This window comes from Heterocephalus glaber, unplaced genomic scaffold (genome assembly GCF_053883595.1).
Source record: "Heterocephalus glaber isolate CG9 unplaced genomic scaffold, H.glaber_assembly_v1.0 deba00001504, whole genome shotgun sequence".
In the NCBI taxonomy this organism is placed as follows: Eukaryota; Metazoa; Chordata; class Mammalia; order Rodentia; family Bathyergidae; genus Heterocephalus; species Heterocephalus glaber.
Window position 1 is genome coordinate 70,122,501 of NW_028258324.1, and position 25,332 is coordinate 70,147,832.

At 53.7% G+C, this 25,332-nt stretch overlaps 2 long non-coding RNA genes across 5 annotated transcripts in view; one reads left to right on the forward strand and one right to left on the reverse strand.

Moving 5' to 3' along the window:
* Positions 1–6,270, reverse strand: part of LOC106008541 (uncharacterized) — an 18,216-nt gene extending 11,946 nt beyond the window's left edge. The window contains exons 1-4 of one of the 4 annotated variants that reach the window (XR_015441047.1): positions 6,180–6,270; positions 5,233–5,379; positions 3,929–4,123; positions 2,314–2,376 (exon numbers count right to left, since the gene is read on the reverse strand). This is a non-coding gene — a long non-coding RNA (uncharacterized LOC106008541). Of the gene's footprint in view, positions 1–2,313; positions 2,377–3,928; positions 4,124–5,232; positions 5,380–5,920; positions 6,159–6,179 lie in introns of those variants that run through there. The other 3 variants (XR_002393938.2, XR_015441046.1, XR_001182867.3) reach the window with 3 other exon arrangements.
* A 184-nt stretch (positions 6,271–6,454) lies between these two features.
* On the forward strand, positions 6,455–21,345 carry LOC110348592 (uncharacterized). Its single transcript, XR_002393941.2, has 4 exons — positions 6,455–6,625; positions 7,068–7,116; positions 16,819–17,057; positions 19,481–21,345. It is a non-coding gene; the product is annotated as an uncharacterized LOC110348592 (long non-coding RNA).
* Positions 21,346–25,332: the final 3,987 nt, after the last annotated feature.

Here is a 25,332-nt window from a genome sequence, read left to right on the forward strand (position 1 = left end):
TGTGCTTTAAGTTTCCAGCATATGAACTATAGGGGGCACATTTCCCACCAGAGCAGATGGTAACTCTGGGTTTCACAGCCATCCTTTTGGGAACCTTTGGTGGACACGCACACTAGCTCTTTCTTTCCAAGAGGCTGACAAAAGAGGGCACAAGACTCCAAGGCATTGTTTGCCCAGATGGCCACCATGTGAGTCCTGAGGTAATGAGGTCCCTGCCCACAGGATAGACCAGAGGGGTGGTCTTGGCCTGACAGTCTCCCATGACCAAGGAAATGAAAGCAGGCTGCTCATGTCTGAGATTGAAGGCCATCGCCTCGTTGAGCTGAAATGTATTGAAATTCACTCTGCCCTAACGTGGAAGTTGTGTATGTTGAGGTCAGGGAGCCCTTTTGCGGGATTTGGCTTTCACACCTCCTTCCAGCCTCGGTTCTGATTTCTATTTCCGCTGCTCAAGGACTAGGGCTGAGAAAGGTTAGCTAAAGACCTCCCTCCACATGGGTCTTCACCAGGATGTGGCTATTTTGTGGAGCAGAAATAAAATTAAAATCCCCCCACCCTGCACCCGGGCCTGTGGACTGAGAACCTCAGGAACCCTAGGGGCTGGAGGGATGTGGGTTGTTAGTCCACGGAGGGCTCCATGGAGTGTGTGATGGAAAATGGAGGGGTTGCCAGCTTCAGTTGAACCCTCCAAAACATTCTTGAGGCTGGAAACTCAGCTCAGATTGAAAAAAGTCCCTGCCTACCTCCTTGCTATGTCCACGGCCCCAGCATGTTATGTGATCCTGAGAAATCCTTTTAACCAACTCAGGCCTCATGACGTTTCCCTGACCCACAAAGAGGTGGCCAAGATGATCTCCGAGGCTCTTCAACTCTAGGTCCAGCCCCTGCCGCGTGCTCTTCACCTGGCTCTCTGCCAGAGCATACCCCACACACCTGCTTCTCCATCCCGCCTGTCTGCAGGGTCGGGTTCCTCGCCCTCTGTGGCCCTGGCTCAGCTTGAAGCCGGGTCTACAGCAAAGCCCCACACTGCACAGCAGGCTGAAGCAGCCCTTTCCTTCCTTGGCTTCCCATGGCTTCCATCTCCCCTCTGTCACAGAAGTGTCTCTCTTGTCCTAAACTCTTAGCCAGGAGGGCGTCACGCTCAGCGCCTTCACACCTCAGATGCACCTCCCAGCCTGGGCCTGGAGCACATTTGTCTCCCAGCTCTGTCAGCAGCCGGGCAGGCCTGGCAGGCAGAGTGCTGTGCAGTGCTACAGAGTGAGTGAACTTCACAGCTGCAGAAACCAAGAATCCCAGGGGTCAAGTGGCCAAGACTAGAAGCCAGACCTGTGGAGCCCCAGCGCACTGGCCACTGAGGTGTCAGGGCTGGAAGGGCTTGTGGTGACGGAGCTCATATCTGTCAGTGTCCTCCAAGCCTATGTAATGTAAGTGCCCTTGAAAGGAGAAGCAGGGATGGGGAGGGAAGAGAGGGGAGAGGACATAAAAGAATTGAGATGCTTTATGCACCTTGTACCAACTCCTCGCAGTGAATGTGAGCATTATATACTGCAAACATGTACCAATAAAAATAAAAATTTAAAAATAAATAAATCCTGCAAAAGAAAGAAAGGCAGAAGAAAGCAAGCAAGCAGGCAAGAAAGAGGGAGGAAGCACCTGGGTGTGATGGCCCAGGCCTATAATCCCAGCACTCTGGGAGGCTGAGGCAGGAAGATCACATGTTTGAGCCCAACCTGGGGAACTTAGCGTCTTAGCAAGACTGTCTCAAAATAAGTAAATAAATAGAGAAGGTGATGTAGCTCAGTGCAAAGGTCCTGGGTTCAATTCCCAGTACTCAAAGAAAATGAAAGACAAATGAGAAGAAGGGGAAGAAGAGGAAGAAGAAGGAAGAGAAAGGGAGGACAAGAAGGTTGAGGGAAAGAAGAAAAAAGGCAAAGAGGAAGAGGAGGAAGAAAGAAGCAATTCTCATAAATCCAATCTATGAACTCCCATAGCTGAACAACACCAGTTTAAAGAACTGAAGTTCTAGTCTATGAAAATGTTTCACTGCAGAGTTCCGTCTTTATTACTGCTAAAATATTTTAATATTATTGAAATTTCAACTTTAAAACCTATTCCAAGAACTTAGGAACTCTGCAAGTAGATGCCTAGCTGGAGAAACACTACCCTAGCCGACAAAGCAATTCACAGGAAAGTGTGAATGGCTCCCTCTGCCCTTTTCACTGTGTGGCCAGGCCCAGCGGCAATTTGTGCTCTTACATTTCCCCTTGGAAGGAGCCACCCTCTAAGGTAAAATGACAGTCCTCCTGTGCTCACCCAAGATGGTGACCTGAAGCTCTTCAAAGCAAGTTCTGTCCAAGAGCCCAATTTAGGGTTTACCTAAAAATGAGGCAAGGGGGCAAAGGTTTCAGGTTCCAGTTATAGGTAAGGAATGTGTTTCCCACAGTCAGCACTACATGGCACACACACACACACACACACACATACACACACACAAACACACGTAGGTACACAGAGATACTTTGTCCAGTTGCTGTGACACACTCTCATCTTTGCAAAGAGTCTCTCTCTCTCTCTCTCTCTCTCTCTCTCTCTCTCTCTCTCTCAGGGTGTCACTATCTAGCTCAGACTGGGCTTGAACTCGAGGTGATCCTCCTGCCTCAGCCTCTTTAGTGCTGGGGCTACAGGCAAATGCCAGCACACCTGGCTCAGAGAAGCCACTTTGAGAGGCGGCCATTCTGTGGTTGTGCGGCTGCTCTTCTTCGGTTGTCAAAGACCCTGTGGTGATATGGAAAGGGCAAGATCTCCTCATTCATACAGATCCGAGCTCAGCTTCTTTTTGTCTGGGTCATCTTAACCAAGGTGGGGGCTCTTCAGGCCTCTTTTCTCATCTCTAAATTAAGAGTAACATCTTCTAGTTCATAGACTTGTCGTGGCAAAAACAACACTACTGTGCCTGGTGCACAGCCTGTTAATGGCAGTTATCACATGGGTGAGAGAGTCCAGAGAGAGCCTGCTGGGGGCTGATGGGAAAGCTGGACCCCAAAGCCCCACACCTGAGTTAAATCCCAGAGGGCTACTTTCTAGTTGTGCCATCTTGGTTGAGCCACTTAAATTTAGACTTCCACACCCTCAGCTACAAAATGGGATAATCATTACACTTGGCCCATGGAATTGTTACAATCATAAAATTACTCAATAAATTGAAACACTTAGAGAAATACTATATACAAAAAGCACTCTACCAGCTGTGTTGTTGTTTGGTTTTTTTCTTTTCACTTTTTTTATTAGTCCATGTTTGCAGTACATAATGACTATATTCCTCACGAGAAGCTGGTACATGCACATAACACATCTTAATTCTCTCTTTGTTCCCTCCTCTCCCTTTCCCTCCCTTCATCTTTTGGTCCCCTTCCGTTTTGCAAAATATCTATCTCCCTATTTCCTATTATCTATCTTTTATTTTGCTGTTTATATTTTGGGTTTCCTCATAGAAGAGAAACTATGTGGTATTTAAGCTTGTGTATCTGATTTATTTCATTTAATGATATGGTCTCAAGGTGCATCCATCTTCCTACAAAAAGTTTATCCTTCTTTATGACAGAGAAGTGCTTCATTGTGTATAAATAGCCCATTTTCTTTATCCATTCATCTGTTGATGGACATATAAGGCAGGCCACTTCCAAGATTTAGCTATTATGAACTGTGCTGCTATAAACATGGATAATGCATGGATCACTCTAATATACTGTCTTGAACTCTTTCAGGAAGCTACCTAGAGGGCCGGAGATTTAGCTCAGTGGACCCACACCTGCCTCAAAAGCTCAAGGTCCTGAATTCGATCTCTGCTGTCCCCCTCCACACACAAAAAAAACAAAACAAAAGGAAGATATCTAGAAAGGAATAGCTGGTAAGCCAAGGTGAATCCCACCTTTGCTAAGTTTGGAGTTCCTTTCTCTTCCCGTCACTCTCCTCCTCAGATGGTGGGTTTCCCAGTTTGCATGTAGCACTCAGAGCCAGCCTGGTGATCCTCATTTCCCCTGACTCTGAGAGGAAGCTGAACGCAGTGGCCTCTCTGCAGCCTGCCATCTTCTGTCGTGGGCAGCTTGTCGTGTGTCCCCTCGACCTGTGTGAAGCCAGGATTCACCCCGTGAGTGACTGTGAGAGCCAATGCCACCAGACCTCACTGAGAGCTCCTGGGGTCACTTACGCCACACTGCAGCTTAAGAGTACCCCCAGAGAAGGGAATTCCACTCCCTAGAGAGCCAGGTGCTGCAAAAAGTTCTCCCTGAGAGCTGCCCTAAACCCCTGCTATTCACTGCTGAGCCCCTCTTTGATTCTTCACAAGCAATGCTTTCTTCAGCTTAATTGGTCTTTGGCTAAGCTGCAAACTCAGGGTAAAAACTGAAAACCAAAGTGAAAAACTCACTCACTAGACTGGCAAAGCAACACACAACACAGTTCCCAGCAGTCAGGATGGAGGAGCAGGCACCGAGGTTGGATGGAGGGAGTGTAACCTGCTGCAGCCTCCTGCAGAGAAGCCTGGTACTATCTACCCAAATTTAACACAAGCACACCTTGGACGCATTGATGTCATTTTCGTCTTCTAGAAATACTTTCACCTGTACAAAGGTAGTCTTATAAGGATGTCCACTGAACCATTGTTTGTGGTTGCAAAACTGTAGCAACAATATAGATGTCCGGTAGCACAGGAATAGATAAATCATAGACGGATATCTATGCAAAGGTGAACTATAGCACTTTACACAAGGATCATGTATGTATGTACATGTTTATATGCATGTATATATAGATGTACATATATGAAACCATGGAAATATTAAGAGCAAAATAATATCACAGAACAAACTAAATGGTTTGACCTTTTTGTTATTGTTTTGTTGTTATTTTTGTTTTTGTTTTGAGACAAGATCTTGCTGTGTAGCCCAGGCTGGCCTTGAACTCATGGTGCTCCCCTTGCCTCAGCCTCCCAAGTGCTGAGATTACAGGTGTGCACCACCACGCCCGGCTTGGTTTGATCTTATTTGAGGGGGAAGCCACCCTTTCCCCTCTCCTCTCAGGTGGGTGAGGTTCCCTGCCAAGTTCTGGCTGGTTCCCAGCTGGCTCAATGGGTTAAAAGTCCAGCCCCTTCCTCGTGGCAGATGGGTCAGTGCCCCAGGGTGGACACACCTGACAGGGGAGGGAGCAGGGAGGCCCCAGGGTCAGGACTCTTGCCTGGCGGAGGGAAGTAGCCTGGGCCTGACAGACCAGGGTTTCCATTGTGCCTTCACCTTTTCATCGCCTTCAGAGTGGCCTTGGCAGGGTTCTTCAGCACTCTGAGCCTCAGTTTCTCCACCCGTAAAACAGAGTAGTAACACCACCCTGCACGGTGGGAATTTGATGAGTCCAGGTACAGAAAGGCACAAGCTGGCCTCAGTCAGTGTCGGCCCTCTCCTATCCCCTGAAAGCTTTCCCCAACTTTGCTTTCAAGCTCCTGTAATCCAGCCTCAGCTGCATCCCTCTTCATCAGCCCTCCGGCCCCAGGCCCACGCTTAGTTCCCACTCTGAACAACTGAGTTAAGGCCAACAAAGAGCACACCCTCCCATCAAAGCACCCAGGTTTCAGACTCCTCTGCCCCTCCCACCACCCCAACTGCCCGACCTCACCCAGGTGCTCCTTGGCGTTCAACCCAAACCTACCCCACACCACCCTACCATGAAGCTCAGGTGGGTCCATCATAGAAACCCCACTACTCTGTCATCTCCCAAGAGGACCCATTTCCAGCCCCTCCCCGAAGCCCCCATGGCCAGGGTCCCAGGGAAAGCACCTGGGTGCTAGGCCCTGAGGGCTCTGCCTCCCCCAAGCCCCCGCCGTCCTCCAGACCCCTCTCTGCTCTCCTCAGCAGCCCAGGCTGACTTCCACCTTTGTGCTGACGGAGCGCCTGAGCTCGGGAAGAAACTTGACCCAAGTATTCTCTCTCTTTCCGAAGAGGAAACCGAAGCAACACAACATCCCCGAGGAACTTCCTCAAGGCTACACCGCAGGGCGAGCAGTCAGAGCCGGGCTGTCTCTCAGGCAATCTCCACGCCCTTTGTGGGCTCTCCCAGCCCAGCCCGGGGTCCTACACCAGTCGGCCCGGCCTCAGGCCCTGCCCGGCCCCACCCCGTCCTCGTCCAGGCACCTGCGGGGGCAGGTGGGCGGCTGGGAGGGAGGCCTGGCGGGATGGTGTGCCTCACCCGCCCGCCGGGACACCCCCTCGGGCCTGGGCCCACGGCCTCCCAAGCGGACGAGGTTCGGTTGACCTTGGCACGCGGCGGCGAAGCTCTCCGAGCCGAGGCCCTGGCGGCCACCCGGCGCCAGGCTCCGGTTTCCGCTGCCACCTTCTCGGGTTCTCGCCCAGCCGGCCTGGGGAGGAGCCGGGTGCACCCCGCGGCGGGCAGCGCTCGAGAAGGGGCTGACAGGAAGGTCTCCCTGCCAGCGGAGCGTTCTCCGGACTCTCCATCCGGAGCCAGTGAGGGGCGGCGGGGTCTCCCAGCCCCCTTTGCCTCCAGGCCCCGCTTCCACCTCTGTCGATGGCCTGGCGGGCTCGGGGCACAGGGTGGAGGCAGCTGTGCTCTCCCCGTTCAGGTACCAAGATTCCCCCCCCCGTCGTCTTCCACGGCTTCTTACCCCCCCCCCCCGGCTGTAGAGGCGACATCCTGGTCCTGGCTCCGGTTCTGCCTGGAGATATCTGTGGCCCAGTGTTAGAGACAGCAAGAGCATCCTTTTCGTTCGATTCTCCTGGGGATTCACAAAGCATCCTCCACAGGGAGGGCCGGGGAACTGAGTTTTTCTGTAAAAAGGGCCAGAGGCCTTCACGTCTAGGTAAAGGAGTCTACAATGGGTGCGAGAACTTTAGTCTATTTGGAAGAGTAAGAGATACAATTTTGGAACACAGCTCTAACCTAGAAAAAAAAAATCACAGACTCCAAGATTCTCTCCAGGAAAACCAAAAAGCAAATGCACTAGTGTAAGAACAAGCAACGTGTTTTGTTATTGTTTAATAACTATCATTATGCCCTTTTTATAGATGAGGCCCATGACTTCCCCAAGATGACAGACTTTCGTAAGCAACACAGGTAGTAGTTGATCTCTGCTTCTTTTATTCCAAATCCTGGGCTCTCCTTTGCTACTCCGAACTGCCTTTGGACATGACTTTGGTGTTATTTATAGTTTCTGCATTTATTGCTCTTCTCCTTTGTATTGGTGATTTTTTTAAAAGACTCCAGCCTGTTTTGATTGTACCAAAGGAAGACGGAGTAGAAAGGGAGTCTGCCTGGGTTCAAAACTGGCAGTGTCAGGAGGCATGAAGGAAAGGAGCCCAGGAAGGGAGACAGGAACCCGGAGGGCGAACAAGGGAGCCATTCAGAGAGCCGGAGCAGGGGAGGCCGCTGGGGAGGGAGGAGACAGAAAGAGGGGAGAAGAGACAGGCAGGCAGGGCCAGGAGGGAGAGGAGACAGAACTCGGGGACTGGGAGAGGAGAGTAGCTGCGATCAGCAGGGCCGGCGGTGGGTGGGACGCTGTGCTGAGCCTTTTCTCTCTTTTGGGGGTGGGCGGCGGATCTCCGCAGAGATAACCCAGCCAAACCCCCTGCCCCCGTCCCAGCGAGGGGCCGCAGCTGTATAAATACCGGGGCTGGGGGAGCCGGGCTGCTGCCCAGGGGTCAGCGACACCGGAGAAGGCTTTGCTGTCATTAGCTAATTGAGCCCCAGATGTTAAGAAAAGGTTACGTCCTCCTCCGGAGAGTTTTTCTTTTTAAACACTTTACATCGAATCCCGGGCCAAAATGTCCAGGAGGCGCCAGCCCAGCCCACCCCTCCGCTCCCGCCCCCGGTAATCCACGGGGCCTGCTCGGAGGCGCGGCGGCCGGAGCGCGGGGACCACCCCGGCGGAGCCAGCCCCCAGCCCGGGCCGCCGACTGGGAGGTCAGCCCGGGGGAGGGCGGCGGAGCGAGGGACCCCGGGGAGCGGGGCTCTCTGGCTCTTAATCCCCCTGAAGGTTGCAGATCAAAGGCGCTTGTACGAGGCCAGGCCGTGCTGGTGGGGCAGGGGGCGGCGGGGCCGAGGACCCGCGACGGCCAGCCCGGAGGGAGCTAGCTCCGCGAAAGTCGCCAGAGCGCCCCCGCGGGCCTTGGTGGAACTTGCCTCTCCCGGGGGCCGAGGGACGGGCGTAGGTCCCTGCCTCCCCTGGAGAACAAAACTCTCCGTGCCACACACTTGACATGTAGTCGCTCATTTAATCCTCCTGGCACTCTGAGGGTTTTTTTGGGTTTTTTTTTTTGTTTTTCTGTTTTTTGGTACCGGGGATCGAACTCAGGACCTTGTGCTTTCAAGGAAGGCACCGGAACCACTGAGCTAAATCCCCCGCCCCTCTGAGGGTTTTTTTTAATCGTTATTGTTATTTGTTCATAAAGGAGATACCAGGCTTCTAAGAGGTGAAAGCCGCTTGCCCAAAGACACACTGCTAGGGTAGGAAAGGGCAGAGCCAGCCAGCCTGGAAACCGCTGGCTTCAAGGACCACAGTTTCTGCCTTTTCCCCCCGGGTCCCTCCACCCTACCGCTTCTCCCTTCTACTTCTGTCCTCCCAGCCTCCCCCCTCGGAACAAGAATGCAGCCACCCACCTGTGGCCCTGGCAAGCAGGGTAGGGAGGGGTGGGGTGGGGGGAAAGCCTGGTGCCAGGGGCGGAGCCAATGTGGCAAATAGCTACCGGCTGAATACGAAGGATGGGGCTGGGCAAGCATGTGCCTGGGTTGAATCTGAGCTGAAGGAATGTTCACACCCCCTCCCCAGAGGTGGGGCTCTCTGCTCAGAATAGAACCAAGCAAGCCGGAGCTGGAAGGGGCCTTCACCCTTACGGGAACCAACCCCGTCTGACAGATGTGGAAGATGACACCCAGACACTGAAGGAGCCCTGCCGCCACCACACAGCTAGACAGTGAGAGCAGCAGTGGGAGCCCAGCCCCTTACTGCTCAGATGATCGCATTGATCATCATCGCCATTGCACAAAAGAGGAAACTGAGGCTTGGAGAAGCGGAGTGGGCCCAAGGCTCCTCACCAAAAAGTGGTAGAGTTTGACCCCAGATCTTCTTGACTCTGAGAAACTTCCCTTTCTGTGCTCCTAGAATATGGGTCTAAGGTGCAGAGGCTGAGGGACTGACTGAGTAGTGTGAAGTGTCGTCCCCTGAACAGCTCTAGAGACGGAGGGGAGGGGACACGAGCTAGGACACATCCCATCCTGCGGCTCTAGGCATCAGCCCCTCTCTCCATGACTTCCCTGAAATGAACCAAACACGGAGGTTCTTCCAAAATTCCCTTTTGAGAGTTGGGGGCTGAGGGGATTGACTGGTGGCTCTTCTGGGCTGTGAGGGTCTAGAGATCCTGGAAAGGCCTGAATCCTCGGATTTCTTACCTGTAGGAGGCTGCAGTCCTGCTCTAGGCAGGGGAAGGGGCCCTTCCACTCAGCTTCTCCATCCCAGAGCCATACCTGGCTCGCTGGGGGACGCCAATGACGGCCCCCTCTGCCCCCGTTGTATGTGCTCTCCAAGCCCAGCTCCATACACAGACTCCAAAAGCTTGATGCTCAGACTCCCCCTTCCCAGCCTCCAGTCTCACCTCTTCTTAGCTCCCCCACTGACTCCATTTCACTCATCTACTCATAGATGCAAACTCTGCCAGGCACCTACATGTCAGTGCCATGCCAGGCACTGGAAAGCCTCAGAAAGCAGACTCCCCTTGGGGAGCATGCAGTCTGGGGGAAGCCAGAAGTAACCAAATGCATATGTAAATAAATTTGCAATCACACACTGTAAGGGTTATGCAGGGTAGCGCCAGGTGCTTTCACGAGTTCTAACAGTAAGAATGCTGTGTGTATGGGCTGATCATTGAGATACAGAGGCTAAAAATTACTAATACTGATAATTTCCCAAACAGAAGGCCAAAAGCGGGCTCTCACTGCCACAATGCCCACTCCCTGCTGTGGTGCCGGGTGGGTCTTCAGTCATCCCCTGGTGGGAAACCGCCCGGTCTGTCCCAGAAGGCCTATCTGATATGGATGGGAGAGGGGGAATCAGATGGTGACCCCATGCCAATAGTCCTCTCCACTACCCAGCAAGGGTAAGGGCGGGTGAAGAGGTTGAGAGAAAGGGTGTTCACCTAGGTAGCAGGCAGGGCTGAAGTTTGAGACCAGAAGAATTTGGGGGTCAGGGATGGGAACCTGCTGTATGCCCAGCTGATGGGCGTTTAAGCCCCTGGCATCATCACTTCCAGAAAGAGTCTCACCCTGCTGTGCCCCCAAACCTGATCCTCCCGTGCACACTCACACTGACACATGTCCCTCCTTCCCTCTTTAGGGTAGGGCTGGGCCAGCCCCTGAGCAGAGTGGAGCCAAAGGGGCCCTGTCCAGTCTGGAGAGCAGACCTGAGCCTTGAGGTCAGACAGCCTCTAGCTCAAGTCCCACTTTAGCCCCCTCACGACCCAGGCAAGGCTCCTTCTCCTGAGCCTCCCTGTCCCCCTCTGTGCTTGGCCATCACATTAGCCATCCATCACCGTGCCTGGCAGTGAGCATGTGATGAGCTCATGGATGGGAAGCACTGAATATAGTACCTGGCCCGAGGTTTGCCATTAATAAGCAACGGCTGTCACTCTGATTATATAACACAATAATTAATATATAATGGTAATAAAGGAAACCTCACTCGTGGCCTCTGGGCTGCCACCTGGATGCTGGGACCCCTCTGGGAGGTCACTCCCGCGCTCGACCTCCCGTGAGAGGGAGTTTTACAGGTCTATGAAGTCAGGCAGCCCCCTAACCTCGTGAGGTCAAGGCAGGAGTCTGGGAGACCCCCATGCTCCCAGGGGTAGGGACAATGTCTCTCGGCTTCGAACCTAGGCCCCCTGAGCACAAGGTTGATGTCTGGGTAGGGTCTGATCCAACTCCACAGTTTGCACAGGCGGGAGGCCAGGGCTACAGAGGTCTTTCCCAGCCAGTGGGGCAAAGACACAGCCACCACTACGGCGGGCGGCTCGGCCGCTGCAGGGCACAGAGCACACCTGGAACCCATTAGGCCTGGCCAGGAGCTTGTTCTCTCTCAGCATAAATAGAGTGAGTGGAGGGTTTGTTTTGACTACTTTAAATTGTGCAGATTTTAGGGCCTGAGAATTGGAAGCCCCCAATTCCCTGATGGACAAACAGACCGAGAGAGCGAAGGCTGAGGCAGCAGGAGGAGTCCAGCCTGGTCTGGATTTCTTGGCATCTTCTCTGCCTTGCTGGGCCTCTGATGATGATCGTCACAGCCGCTCTTCATGGAGTGCGAGCTGCGAGCGTGGCATTCACTCGTGAGCCCTCTTGCCCCCGAAACTCTGCAAGGTAGACGTTTGAGTCACTGACCTTCACGTGAGAAGCAGTCGGACTTGCCCAAGGCCACTGGCTTGTAATCAGCAGGTCTGGATTCCACACTTGGCCTGTCTGATGCCACAGACAGTGGGGGTCTTTCTGGGGACCACCGAGGCTGCAAGGAGGGTGAAGGGGGAAGTCCAGTCACCTTCAGGAACTCAGGGTATCCAGAGCTGCAGTTGCTCAGAGCCTGACCCTGGCTGGGAGGATAGGAGTCTGAGCATCCGCACTGGGCTCCTCCCAAGTCCCCAGCCTCTGACCCCAACTGCCCCAGGCGGCCATGCTCCCCGGGACAGGGTCGGGTTGACCTTGGTAGGAGGGGGAGAGCCTGGGGCCAGGGCTGCTGCCAGAGCCTGGAGAAATGAAAGGGGACCTTGTCCTGTCCCACACAGGGCTCATTCTCAAAGCATCTCCAGCCACCCCAGCCCCAGTGGACCAAGGTCCTATCCCTCTGTGCCAACTATTCATAGACTCACGGAAGAGCATCCATCACGGAGAGCAGAGCCCTTAGAAGTCTCTGAGCCCAACCCCTAAGCCCAACCTCAGTTGTGGAAACTGAGGCCTGAGGACAGGGGCTCTTTAAGGCCACTCAGTGAGTGAATGGCAGAGCAGAGACTCAATCCCAGGCCTGAGCACTGGGAGAACCCTGGGCCTCACCCTGAGCAGGCAGCCCTGCCACCTCCTCCTCCAAGGAGATATCCGCAGCTGGGCTTCCTGACCCCTCCTCACCCCCACAAGGGGCCAGCAATAAATGCTGGTTGTGTATTCTCCACTTTGAACTTTTCAGCCATCTCAGCTGCCCAGCTTAGGGAAGGCTGCCTTGGCAGGTCACGAATGTCCAGTCTCTGGAGCGGGCAGCAGGGTCGGCACGCCCAACTGTCCAGGACCTCGAAAGGACCTTGCTGTCCGAGAAATAATATCTCTAGACATTCCCAGTTGACTGGGCTTCACAGCCCTGGGGTGAAGGTGAGGCCTGGTTAGCAGGGGCCCAGAAGGCCACAGAGCCACTGACCCATGCCTACACGGACCTTGTCCTGGGGGCTGGCACCTAGTGGACAAGACACATTTGGAAAGGGACAGTTTCGGACCCCACCAGCCAACCTCTTCCCCAGGCTCCTCACACTCCCTTCACCCCCGAGACCCTTTACCTTCAAATCACACCAGCTCTGCCCTGGACTAGAGCGGCTCAGCAAGGATGGGCCTCTGCTTCCATTGTCCCTGCAAGGAGCCCTGGGGCTGCAGGATATGAAGTCCCGGAGGCAGGCAAGGCCTCCCGGGAAAGAGCCCAGCGAGAGGTTTCCAGGAGGGTCCAGCCAGCCCCTTCCCTGCTCTGGCAGCCTGATGGGTTTGTTCGCAGTCAGGGGAGGGCCCTGGAGCAGCCTGGGCCAGTGCCTTCCCATCCCCGATCACCACATACACCTCCTAGGGTTCTCCATGAAGAAAGAGTCTGGGGCTGCAAGGCTTTCTCACCTCCCTAGCACCACTGGACTTGTGTGAATACTTGAGTATCAAAGGAAAGAGGTGCTCTTTGGAAGGCTGAGACCTGCAGATGCTCAAGGGTGGACACAAACAAATGGCAGCCTTCCACTGAGGTGGCGCAGGCACTGCACATTTACTGTCCCACCTCACTGCACAACAGCCCTGTCAGCGTGGCATCATGACCCTCAGCCTAAGACACACTCTGAGGACCTGAGAGGCCGCACCTGTCCACTGCCACGGGTGTTAAGTGGGGGAGACTAGACTGGGGTCCCACCAGCTCCAGAGTGGGGTCTTTTCCTCAGCCAGGCACTGGGAAGGACTGTTGTGTGGCATCTGAGGACGGAGGAGGGGTTGGGCCTCCGTAAGCTTGACTTCAGCCCCGCGCCCTCTGACGTCTGAGGAGACTGAGGCCTGGAGAGGTGAAATAACTGGTCTGAAGTCTCTTCCTCAAGGCTTAAGCCAGGCCAGAATTCGGGGCAGTAAAAGTGCTTGGACTGGCAGGCCCGGGGGGCCCTCCCCCACCCATCTGTCTCGGTCACCCCAGTTCCTCGGGTAGTTGTGAAGTTGTTTTCTCAGAACCTCCCCCGCCACACACACCTGTTATTTTAGGGGGCTGGACGCTGAGCCCTCTGAGCAGGATGCCTTTCCTCCCCTGCAATCCAAAGACGGTGCGCATGCCCCCTCCCCAGCCCCCCAGGGACCCCGCGTCTCTGGCTTTTGTCAGGCCTGAGACGCTGGTGGGACTGATTTATGAGGGGAGCCCCTACCCCCACTTCACCCCGAGCCCCCGGCCTCCTCCCTCTCCTCCTCTTCCTCTCCAGCTCCTCCCTGCCCCCAGCCTGACTGCCTGCTCAGTTTTCCACAGAGTCAGGATTTCCCTGGGGCTGGGGGCTCTAAGCCAAGAACAACACAGGACCGGTTCCCCCACCTCTCCTGCTCCTCCCACCCCCTCTAGCTCTCTCATTCCCCCCTCCGTTGAGAGGAGGGGTTGAAAGGATGACAGGAGAGGTCTAGGCCCAGCCCGGTCCCCAAGGAAGGGCCGAAAGCAAGGTCCCTCCCACCAGAAGCCCAGGCCACCACCCCTCATCCCTGAGAAGGGCCTTTCTTTGAGGCTCCCCTGGAAAGGGCGAAGGGGTCTTGAGAAACCCACATGGGGGGCAGAAGAAGACGGAGAGAACCCTGAGAGCTCACTGAAGCAGCCTGGGCTGTGTGGAGCATCATGAATGTGACTGAGACCCATGCTCTGAAGGGCAGGTTAGAGAAGACCCTGGGATCCACATGGAGGCGAATGCAGAGAGGGAAGATTCTAGAAGCTTCTATCATGGCAGGAACCCCTGAGATCCCCCCACACTGGAGGCGGTGGGGAGTAAGGTCTCTTCCAAATGGTCCGTAGGCTCAGGGATGAGTGGGAAGGGGATCCCATTCAGTCTCTGGCCCCTCTCCATGGGGTGGGACAGATTGTAGAAGCGGCTGTCATGGAACAAGGCAGAACCCCACCTGATCAGACAGTGTTGAGGTTCGGGATGCCAGAGACCCCCAGAGCCAGGGTGAGGGGAGGGGAGGCAGGATCCGTGTGTCCTGGCTTGGGTCTGAGGCCTGCTTCAGCTGGCCCTGAGACTTGGTTTTGGCCCTTGAGTCTAAAGGAGGAGCATGGGAAGGGTGGCCCAGGAAATGTTTCCTCTTTGAGAGGGGACCAGACACCCAGACCACAAAGAGCAGACAGACAGCACTTCTCCCTGGAAAGAGCTCCCTGGGGCTCTGCCTGTGGCTCCCAGCCAGCTGGACAGGAAGCTCCCGTTGGCCCAGGAGCCTACTGTCCTGCCTTTGCCGCTTCCCTCTTGGTCCAGCCCCTGGACGCCTTCCTGCCCGTCCATCACACAGGCCTTGGTCCTCTCCAGGCGGCACATGAACCCTCGTGACCCTGCCAAGGTCGCCTCTCTCACACAGCAGCTCCTTTGATAGGTCTCTGAGGGCCTTGGTTTTCCTCCATGCCTGAGCGGGGGAGAAGCACCCTCCAAAATGTCCAGGGCAGCACTGCCCCATGAGAGCCCCCAGATACCTTCCTGGTCAGGACAAGGAATAAGAACTCATTTTTAAGGCCTATTCCAAAGCCTCAGATTGTCAACCCTCCCCACCTGGCTGCCCAGCTGATTTCTCCCTTGTACCCCTTGATTTGCACAGAGCATGAGCCCTAACGTTTGAATGAATTATTCGTAAGATGGGGAGCTTCAGGGGCAATTGTAGAGCAGGAAGAGGGGCAGGATTGAAGCTGGCAGGGTCACAGCTGCGCAGCCCTGGAGGGTGACAGTAGTAGACTAAACTCTTCCCTCCAGGACAGGCCAGAGGAGTGGCTTCGCTCCTCTGTCACAGCAGGCAGCCCACAGGGTGACCAGAGGGGAAACAGGCATGGCTTCCCCTGTACCCATCACATCCCGGGCCTGGACTCACTTGGGCCATGCATTAGAGTCCCCTGTGACCCCTCCCTGCTTCAGCCAGGCCCGGCTTCCACTCCCCTTGTACCCTGGCCCCAGGCCAAATCTGCCCAATTTGTTCCGAGACAGGGTTCTGGTTTCATAGCCTCATTTGAATGATTTCCAACCAGAATTCCGGCCTCCTCGTTTGCAAAGCTCTGCCCTCCCTCCCCCAGCCTCCCTCCTGCTTTGGCCAAGACTGGTAAGGAAGGAGGAGAAATGAGCCTCTGAAAGATCCTGGCTGTCCTCCTTTCCCCTGGGCACTTCAGGCCTCCACACTGCCCTCCTCAGGCAACCCCAAAAGAGAGACAGACACTGCCAGGCTGGCAGCTCAGGTCTCTGACTCAGGCCTGAGAATGTGGGGGCTCGGGCTCTGCTGGCTGCCCCGCCAATGCCTCAGTTTCCCTACCTGTGGCAAGAGAAGATGATGTTCTAGAGCTGAGCCCACGCCTAGCTGTGTCTTCCGCAGAGTTTAACAGCCAAATTAGGCCCAATCACCATGCCCCTAGCCATCCTCCCCTAACCTTAACAGGTTCTCTGTTCCCCAGGAGCAGAAAAGCAATTTCAGGTATTGCAGGGTATCAAGAGGATGCTCCCTTACCTCAGCCAGACGTGTAGGAAAAAGTTGCAGGCAGCCCCCAGGTGCTGTTTCCTGCTTCCTAACACTTCTCACTGACAGGACAGACAGACCACTGGAGTTTCCATCCCACATCTATCCGGAGACTGGGTCCTACCCAGAGTCGGGCCCCCTGGGGTGGAGGTGCTATGCTGCAGGCTCTTTCCCAAGCAGATAGGCAAAAAAAAGTATCTCCCTTTCTTTGCACAAGAGGAGTAGGAGGTTCAGAGATATTTGGCAAATTGTCTAGGACCACACAGCAGGTCGAGAGCCCAGCCCCGGGATCCGCACGCCTGTGTGCCCACCATACTGCACTGGGTGTGTGCGGAGGAGCCCCTCAGCCTAGGCGGCTTGGCCCCCTCCCTCCTAGGGGCTGCAGAGCCACCATCTGCAAACCCCTCCCCTGGGAGGCCATCTGAGGCGGGTCCAACAATCTGTTCCACAGTTCAGGTGTGTCATTTCCTGAGCCCTCGGGTAGGGGCTGGGGTGGGTATGGCCCTATTGGCACTGGTTCAGCACCTTCGTTTCGCACATGCAGCGCTGGGGCTGCTGGCACGTGACTGCATGTGGAGCAGGAGTCCTGGCCCCGAGTCAAACAGAAAGTACCCAGTTCTCCAGGCCTCTCCCCTCCTCTTTCAGAGTCCTGTGGGATCCCTGTCCTCAAGACCCCCTCCTTAAGATGCCACTCTGGTTGGGATCAGACACCCTGGGTCCCAATCCAAGCTCTAATTCTTTCCAGACATGTGACCTTGGGTAAGTTACTTCCCTGAACCTCACTTTCTTTATCTGTTAAATGGGGAAATAAATGGGTCATCCTTGCAGGGTTGCTATGGGGATGAATCTACATAAGAAGTCTACTACAAGACACAGGCACGCCCGTCCCCTAGCTTGTGTTCAAGGCCAGTACAAGCCCAGTGGAAGAGAAGAAATTGCTCCCAGTTGAGTCAAAGCCCAGCTATTCAATATTGCAGATGTCTGTGAGATCCGAGACGAGTTTCCCAGCCTCTGCTCTTCTGTCTGAAAACATGTCAACATGATGGAGATGAAATGGGACAAGAGAGGTGAGAGCAAGCATTGGGGGAGGTAAAAGGTACAAATCCCAGCTTCTGGAGTCCTGTCAGGCCACAGGCTCTGTGCTGAGGTCCAGCTGCATTAGAAGCCCGTTCCTGGGCGCGGGAGGAGCCCTCTCCCCCTCTTTCCTCCCAGGGCCATTCTGGGGTCTCCATGACTCATCCCCCACAACAAGCAGCTCCTTTTTGTTTAGCCCTGAGCTTGGTGCCCGCCTCCTGGCTCCTGGCCCAGGAAGGGAGGGTCCACTAGGGGAGGGGCTCCAAGTCTAGCTCCCACCCCATCTGCACCCTGACGTTACTTCCTCCTTCTCAGACGTTGGGAATCTGCAAAGGCTTGAGCCTGCAGAGGCAGAATGGGCTTCTCTAGAAGGGCCCCAAGAGGCTCTTGCTGGTGTCCAGAAACCACAGGGGCTCAACACCCTTGGTGTCATCATCCCCTTAAACCTACACTTCTTCTTTTTTTTTTTTTGTACCAGGGATAGAACTTGGGTCCTTGTGGTTGCAAGGCAGGCAGTGGAACCACTGAGCTAAATCCCCGGCCCCTACACTTCTTTCTAAACAGACACAGAGGTACCTTAGCTCATCTCCCCACTTTCCTCCTGCAGTGAAATCTTCAAATTTTATAGTTTGTTGAAAACATTTATACTTGTTTTGCATTATCTTGTTTGATTCTCTTAGTGAAATGTGAGGTGGATGTTACTAGGTCACTTCACAGGTGAGGAAAGGCTAAGTGAATTACCCAACTGGGTTAGTTAGACTATGGGGTGGGAATTGCCACCACCTCTACTCCAGGCTTCTACCTCAGCAAGTTCTGGTTCCTACCAGCCTGCCTGAGTGCTGCTTCCTGAAACTCCTCATTTACCTGGGAAGACATTCAGCTTTCCTGCCAGCCCAGCATAACACCCTTCCCCTCACAGTGTGCCCTTTCTGGAGTGCCTAGTGGTTTAATCTAATCACAACTGTGCCACCCTGACATCTGCTCAGGTTCTGGGGGTCCAGAATTAGGACTATGAGACAGACAGAGGAGCCCCCAAAATCACTACTTGCCTTTTTCCTAGGCTAGTTGTTTGAAAGTACTTTCCCCGGACATCAAGGTAGAAGAGCAAGAAAGGAATCAGGATGGCTGGAAACTATTGGTGTGTGTGTGTGTGTGTGTGTGTGTGTGTGTGTGTTAGAGACAGAAGGATAGAACAGGACAGATTCTATGTACCAATGTGAAAGAAATGGCTAAGAAAAAGAATAGATATACCTACAGGGGAAAGGGGAAAGAGTAGGGACTATAAATTTGTAGCTTTTCTTACTGTCTTTTACTGCCCTCGATACAGAAATTCGTTCTTTTAACCATCCAACTATCTAAAATGTCGTTTCATTCATCCACTCACACATCCATTCTTACTCATTCATCCAACCATTCATTCATCTAGCCATCCTGCCATCCAATCATGCATCCATTCATTCACTCTTTTATCTATACAACCATTGTCTATCCATTCATCCATCCTACCATTTACCAATTTTTCTATCCATCCATCCATCATCCATTCACTTACTCACCTATTTAACTATATTCTCATTTAGGTTTATGTACCCATTCATCCTTCTATGTACTCATTTGCCTGTTCCTTTCTCTACTTATATATTACTCTACCGATCCATCCAAGAATTATCTCACCCACATTCTTGCTTGCCTATACTTTCATTCATCTGCCCTTCATCCACCTATTCATTCATTCACACACCCCCTTGTCCACACACCTACTCATCATTCACTCATTCAACAATTCTTTATTCATACACTCACTTATTTTTCTATCCTTCTATCCATTTTTCATTTATCTTCTCATCTACCCATTTATTCTGCATCCATTCATCTACTTGTCTCTCTCTATATCAATACATACATATTTTATTCATACATACATCCAGATTCTGTATCTTCACATCCATCAATTCACTCATCTATGTTAAATAATTGGGGTGGATAAAGTTCTTGCCTGGTATGTGTGAGGCCCTGAGTCTAATCTCCAGTGAGAGAGAGAGAAAGAAATAATTGGTAAATTTCTTAGCACAGTGCCTGGCACAGAAAGTATTCAATGATGGTAACTGTAATTGCAGTATAGTTCTTACTCTAAAATTTTATTTGCCAAGCAGAATAGAGTGGGAGTAAAAACATCAGCTCTGAAGCTGGGCTACTTGGATTCAAATCTTGGCTCTGCTGGTTACTAGTTTTGTAACTGTCAACAAATGATTTACCTTTTTTTAGCTGAGCTTCCCCATTTATAAAATGGAAGTAATGAGAGTCCCTACCTCACCAGGTTGTTCTGAAGAGTAGATGGGTTACCAAATTCAAATGTTTATGCCTGGCACATAGTACATAGCCAGCACATCCTTATTATCATTCATCCATCCCACAGGCATTGCTAAGCCTGTCTTGCACTAGGTCCTGGCGCATCATCCTGCAGAAGATGGACTATAAAGACCCCGGCCTCCTTGAAGGAGCAGCCATCAAGGTAGAGAAGATAAACAGAAACATTTCCAATGCAATGCGGCAGAGACTCTCAGGGAGGCAGGAATGATGCATGCAGGAGCAGCCAAGAGACATCACGCCCACCTAGGCCTCTGCTCTTCTCTCTACAACCTTCCTGGGCAATCCTGGCCTTCATGCTATTCCTGATGACCCCAGGCCAGAGCCTGTGCCTCCTGAGCCCCAGATCCACATATACTTCCTGGGCATCTCTCTGTGGAAGCCTCAGACTGAACTCATGGTTTGTCTTCACACTTACTCCTCCTTCTCCTATACTTTCCATATCAATAAATGGCTCCAAAGTACGCCCAGCTGCCAACTCCCACATCACCCATGCTCAGGCATCTGCCACCTCTCCCCCTCACTAAGTGTGTTGCTACTTACCTCTCTAAGATCCCTCACACCTGTGCCCTCTACCACAGCTTCTCCTCACCCCCTCCCGACTAAGACCTTATTACCCTAAATCTAGACCAGGGCATCCTCCCCTGCCTTCCTGCTCCATTTCTGCATAATCCAGTCCATCCCCAAATGCCTCACTCCCCAAAGCACTATTCTCATGATGCCACTCTCCTCCAATCCATCGGTGCCACCTGGAATATCCCTTTTCCTCCACTGGCCTATAGGCTCCTTATCTCCATTGCCTGGGGCTCAGTGCCTGCCAGAGGCCTCAGTAGGAGTTTGTCAAGAGTACGCATTACTGCAGTAAAGCAGATGGTGAGCAACTCTGCTGAGAAGAGAAGAGGGTGAAGTTGGGTCCTGAGCAGTATAGAAAAATCTGCACCAGCTGCTGCGGTTGAATGCTACCGGAGGTCAGCAAACAAGGAAAGGACTGCTCAGAGAGGTCATGGTGGGAATGTGGGCCCAATCCAGGGGCAAGGAAAGAAGTATACCCTCATAGGCCTCCAGGTGGGGCGAAGAAGGGGCTTGGGGACCGCAGATTTTTGAAAGTGGAGGAAGGAAGAAGCAGTGGGAACCTGGGTTACCAGACTTGTGATCGTGGCTAAGTGATGGCCAGGATCCAAGTGCAGCCCAGAGTGCTGTCAGGAGGCCAACAGGGAATGAAGGAGGCGGTCACTGGAGTTAAGAGGTTAACACTTGGGTGTGAAAGCTCAGAGTCTGGAGCCAAGAATAATTTGGTCAGCCAGTGTTATGGTTGTGATTCAAAATGTCCCCCAAAAGGCTCCCTTGCTGCATTGAAGGCTTGGTTGTTAGTTGACGGGCTTTGGGGGAAGTGATTGGATCATGAGGCTGCTAACTTCATCAAGTAGATTAATCCATTGATGAGTTCATCAGCTGCAGGAGCTTATGAGAAGGTGGGGCCTAATTGGATGAAGCAGGTCACTAGGAACAAGAGTCTTGGAAGGGTGTACCTTGTCTCCCACCCCTTCCTCCTAGACGAAGGTTTCTCCCTGCTTCCTGGCTGCCGTGAGGAGAGCTGCTCTGCTCCACCATGCCCTGCGTGCTGAGCTGTTTCTACCTTACCTTACCCAGAGGCAATGGTGCCGGGTGACTATGGACTGGGACATACAAAACTGTGAGCCAAAGTAAATATTTCCTCCTGAAGTTGTTATTTTCTGTATTGTGTCATGGTGACAGAAAGCTCATTAACACATACAGGTACCAAGCCCCAGAAGGGGCCTGGGTGACTGGAGGCTCAGAAAGGATAAGGAAATGAGCACAGGAAGACTTTCACAGTAGAAGTGATTTTGAAAGTGAGTGGAGGGGATGTTTTCAGAACAGTGCTGGGCATGTGGGGAGGCATGGTGTCTGGGGAAAGCCAGCTCTAGTACCCCCAGATTCCTGCTGACACCGTCTTTCAGGCAAACACCACCTCTCCCACCGAGCCCCGGGTTTGGTGCCCAGAGAAGGGAGAGCAGCTTGGGGAGAGCTGTCTCTTGCCTCTCTCTTTCTCTGTATCAGGCCACCAAGTAGGGAAGGGGGTCTTCCCCAGCCCCCAGCAGTCAGAGGCAGGGCACCCACCTCTGAAATCACAGCACACCTCAGCCAGATCCTGAGTCTGTTTTCATTCCTGCTGCATGAGATGGGAATAATTAATGAGAAACAGAGGTGCAGGGAGCGGAAGGGGAGGCAGAGAGCCACTTGCCCTGGGTCCCCACCCCCAACCTAGAACTTATTCCACTCCTGGGCTGTGCCACTCACAAGTGCCACCAGCGCCTGGCTGCCCAGCTCCCTCTCCCTCTCCTAAAAAGGAAAGAACACATGTGCAGAGCCCACTCCTGTGGGTGGGTGTCACCTGAAGTGGCCCAGGAAGGACCTGGGTGTGCCGTCTGGGTGCAGCTTTTCAGGTCCCCCTGGGTCCCTTCCAGGCTTTCCTGATGTCGTGGGAAGAATAGAGAATTAAGTCTCCGTTAGGCTGGATCTGGTCTTGGCCTTTGCCAGTGATTGCCTCTTTGACCTCGGGCAAATCATTTCACCTCCGAGCTCTTCCGTAAAAAGAATAGAAAGCACAGTGTACTCCAAAACACATGTGGACAAACATGCCCTGCACGAGGGAAGAATCAGAGCAGAGGGCCAGGGAAGTGGCCGCATAGAGGGTGCCCAAGGAGCCCTGTGGACTTGAAGAACAGTGAGCACCAGATGCCCAAGACCAGTATTCTGGGCTGAGAGGAAATGGATGCCCCAGCTAGGGACAAATTGGGAAAGAGAGAGCTTGGTCAGTATCATAAGTCCATGAACCGGCTCCTTTCTCTCCTGCGAGCTGGTATGTGGTCTTCCAGCCTGCCCTGCTCCGCCCACCCCAGGGCCTGTGTGTATACTGCTCCCTACTCCCCTCTTGCTTACTCCAACACAGACTCCACGGCTTAATTCAAAAGTCACCTTCTCGGATACCTTCTACTGACAGCACTGCCAGCCTCCGTCCCTTCCTTACAGCAGCTGGTGCTGATCTAACTATAGCACTTACACCGAGGGGTTGTACATCAGTGTCGTCTGAGCTGTGCACACCTCCAGGGTGTGCGGGCTTTGGGTGGCCCATCCCTAAATCCTCACTGGCACTGGCTTATGAAGGACCCAATGAAGGGATGCCAAATCCATGAATGAGGGAGGGAGTGGAGGAACATATACATGTTCAGGGTCAGACATCAAAAGGTTAAGAGACCCTGATGGTAATGGGGGTCCCAGCTCCCTCTGCTGGGCATCAGATAACTGGTTCAAGAGCCCCAAGTCCTGCTCAAGATAGCTCAGGTCTCACAGCGATCAACTTTCCTGTAACATTTACCTTGACTTGTAATTATATGCAATTCTTTGAATGATGATTTGAATCACATCAAGGTCCCCTATTATGCTTTACTCTCTTTGAAGCATGGCCTCATCTTGCTCATTGCAGTATCCCTTGTGCCCCATACAGTGCTTGGCACATAGTATATGTCCAGGAAATATTTGAAGAATGAGTGAATGAATGTTCATATTTGGCCCCTCAGCAACTTGCCCTTAATGAGCTTCTGGATTCTTGCTGCCTTTAAGCCACCCAGGCCCCAGCAACTCCATCCCAGGAACTGGGCCAGGCCTGGGCTTAGCCTGCGGCAATGTGCCTGGCATCCTCACCCACAGTGGAGCAGAGGGGCTATGTTTCTTTGCTCCTTTAGCTTCCTCATCCTCCTCCCTTCCAGAAGGAGCCCCTGACCTCTCCCTTCTAGAGATTTGGATAGGGCTGGTAGATTCCCTTCGGCTTGTTCAATTCCTGCTATATGCCAACCACTGTTTGGCTTTTTCCTCTCTGTTTCCATATTTTATTTAAATTTCATACTAATTTAAAAATAGCTCACATGTTTGAGCACTTACAACCATCCAGGGATATACTTTACGTGTTCGATCAATTGAAACAATCCCATGTGATAGAAATGATGACTGTACCTAGTTATAAATGAAGGCATTGAGACAGAGGGGTCAACCTGCCAAGGTCACAGGTGAGAAAGAACAGAGTTGGGCTTTGAACCCAGGGCTGCCTAGACTTACTGCACCACCCCAGTCACCCCAACTGCCCAGGTTCTAGTCCGGGGTCTGGCCACACAAGCAGATCTCAGGTGCACTGAGGGGAGGGAGAACAGTTCCTCCCCCAGCCTCAGCAGCCCCTCTCCACGGCTCCACTGCTGAAGCAGTAACTTGGGAGTTAAAATTTTCTGCCCCTCAACGTGTGTCGGTAACCAAGACTGAAGAGAGTAAACGCTCACCCACCCACCCCCATCACCGGGGGGAGCCAGACCCTTCCTAGGACGTCTTCTTCCTCTTCTCTACCCCTGGCCCCAACCCTCTTGCAACCTTGTTTCGGGGTCTGAACACATCCCCTGGGTCCCTTGAAGCGGACCCAGGTTGTCTGGGTTAGCTGCTCAGGCAGGAGTGCACTGGGGTGAGACGCCTTCCAGGAATGAGATGGATTCTCTCCTTCTTTGAGTCCTTTGCCCATCTTTTCTCAGTCGTGGGAAGCCATTAAGGGGCCTGAGTTGGAAGGTGGGGCGGAGGGGCAGGGTCCAAGGACAGGGGAACCTCATTCAAGGAGGGGTCTAGAGTAGCCGGTTCCCGTCTATTGTTCCCACTGCTAGTGGGCTGAGAGGGCCGCGCACGAGGGCAGGTGAGGTCATCTGCGGACCGAGGAGGCGGGTCTGTAAGCTGTGCTGCTTGGGCACCTCCGGCCTTGCCCCCGGGGCGGGGCGGCTTGCGGATCCAGTTGGGGGCGATGCCTTACCTATCCCAGGGGCTCCGCATTCTACCCAGACTCCCTCGACTACAGTCAGTGACCCCAGGAGCCGTGGGTCACGGGTCCCTGGCTCATCCCCGAGCCTCAGGAGCAGGAAGAGGACCCAGCTGCAGCTCCGGGCGCCACTCCTCTTTATCTAAGCCCGCCGCCAGGACGCGCCACTCAGCCCCGCACGCCCTCCCTCCCCCGCAGCCCACAACGCCTCTGCGTGGTTGACAGCTCGGGCGCCTCCGCCCAAAGAGGACCTCGGGTGCCCGGATCGATCCTCTCTGCCCTCGTGGGGACGAAGGCGACCTCGGGGGAGGGTCAGGAGACCCTCGGGAACCGAGACCCCAGACCTGGGCTTCGCTGCTGCAGGGTGACGCTGGGCTGGGGAGTGAGGTGGGGGTGCGACCCTGAGACCCAGGCGACTTCTGGAGCCTACACTGCCCCCTGCAACCGGGCCGAGGGCGGTTCGGGCGCCGGACCGAACCTGTAACCTTCTGATCCCTGCGCAGCCTCTATGGCTTTGTCCCCTGGGCCCGCAGTCTCAGCTCCCCACTTAGCATCACCTAGGAAGCTCTGTCCTGCGGCGCGGGCGAACCCCACGCCCACGTGGGGCAGTGTCTGTCCCTGCCTCCGCCTCCTGCGTCCTGACCTGTGATCCTCTAGCTTAGGTGGACAGGAATGGGGGAAACCTTTCCTTGCCTCAGTGCAGCTTCCAGTCCGAAGGATCCTCCTGATGCTGAGACGGCTGCACCTGCCCCGACCTTTCCGCCCCCGCCCCCTTCTCTTTTGACTTTCCAGAGACAGTTTTCCTCTCCTGCTTCTTGTTATTTATTCCCTGAACCTTTCAAGTGTGCTGGGGGGGGGGGGGGCTGGGGCCAAATTACTTAACCTCTCTTTCCTCCTCTGCAAAAAAGGAGATAAAAACACTTCCTTCCCTGCTGGACAGCTGTGAGATTAAATAAGATCCAGGTATAAATGGGGCGTTTAGCCCAGTGCCTTAGCACTCAATGAAGAGTGGCCGTACTTCCGGATTCCCCTTG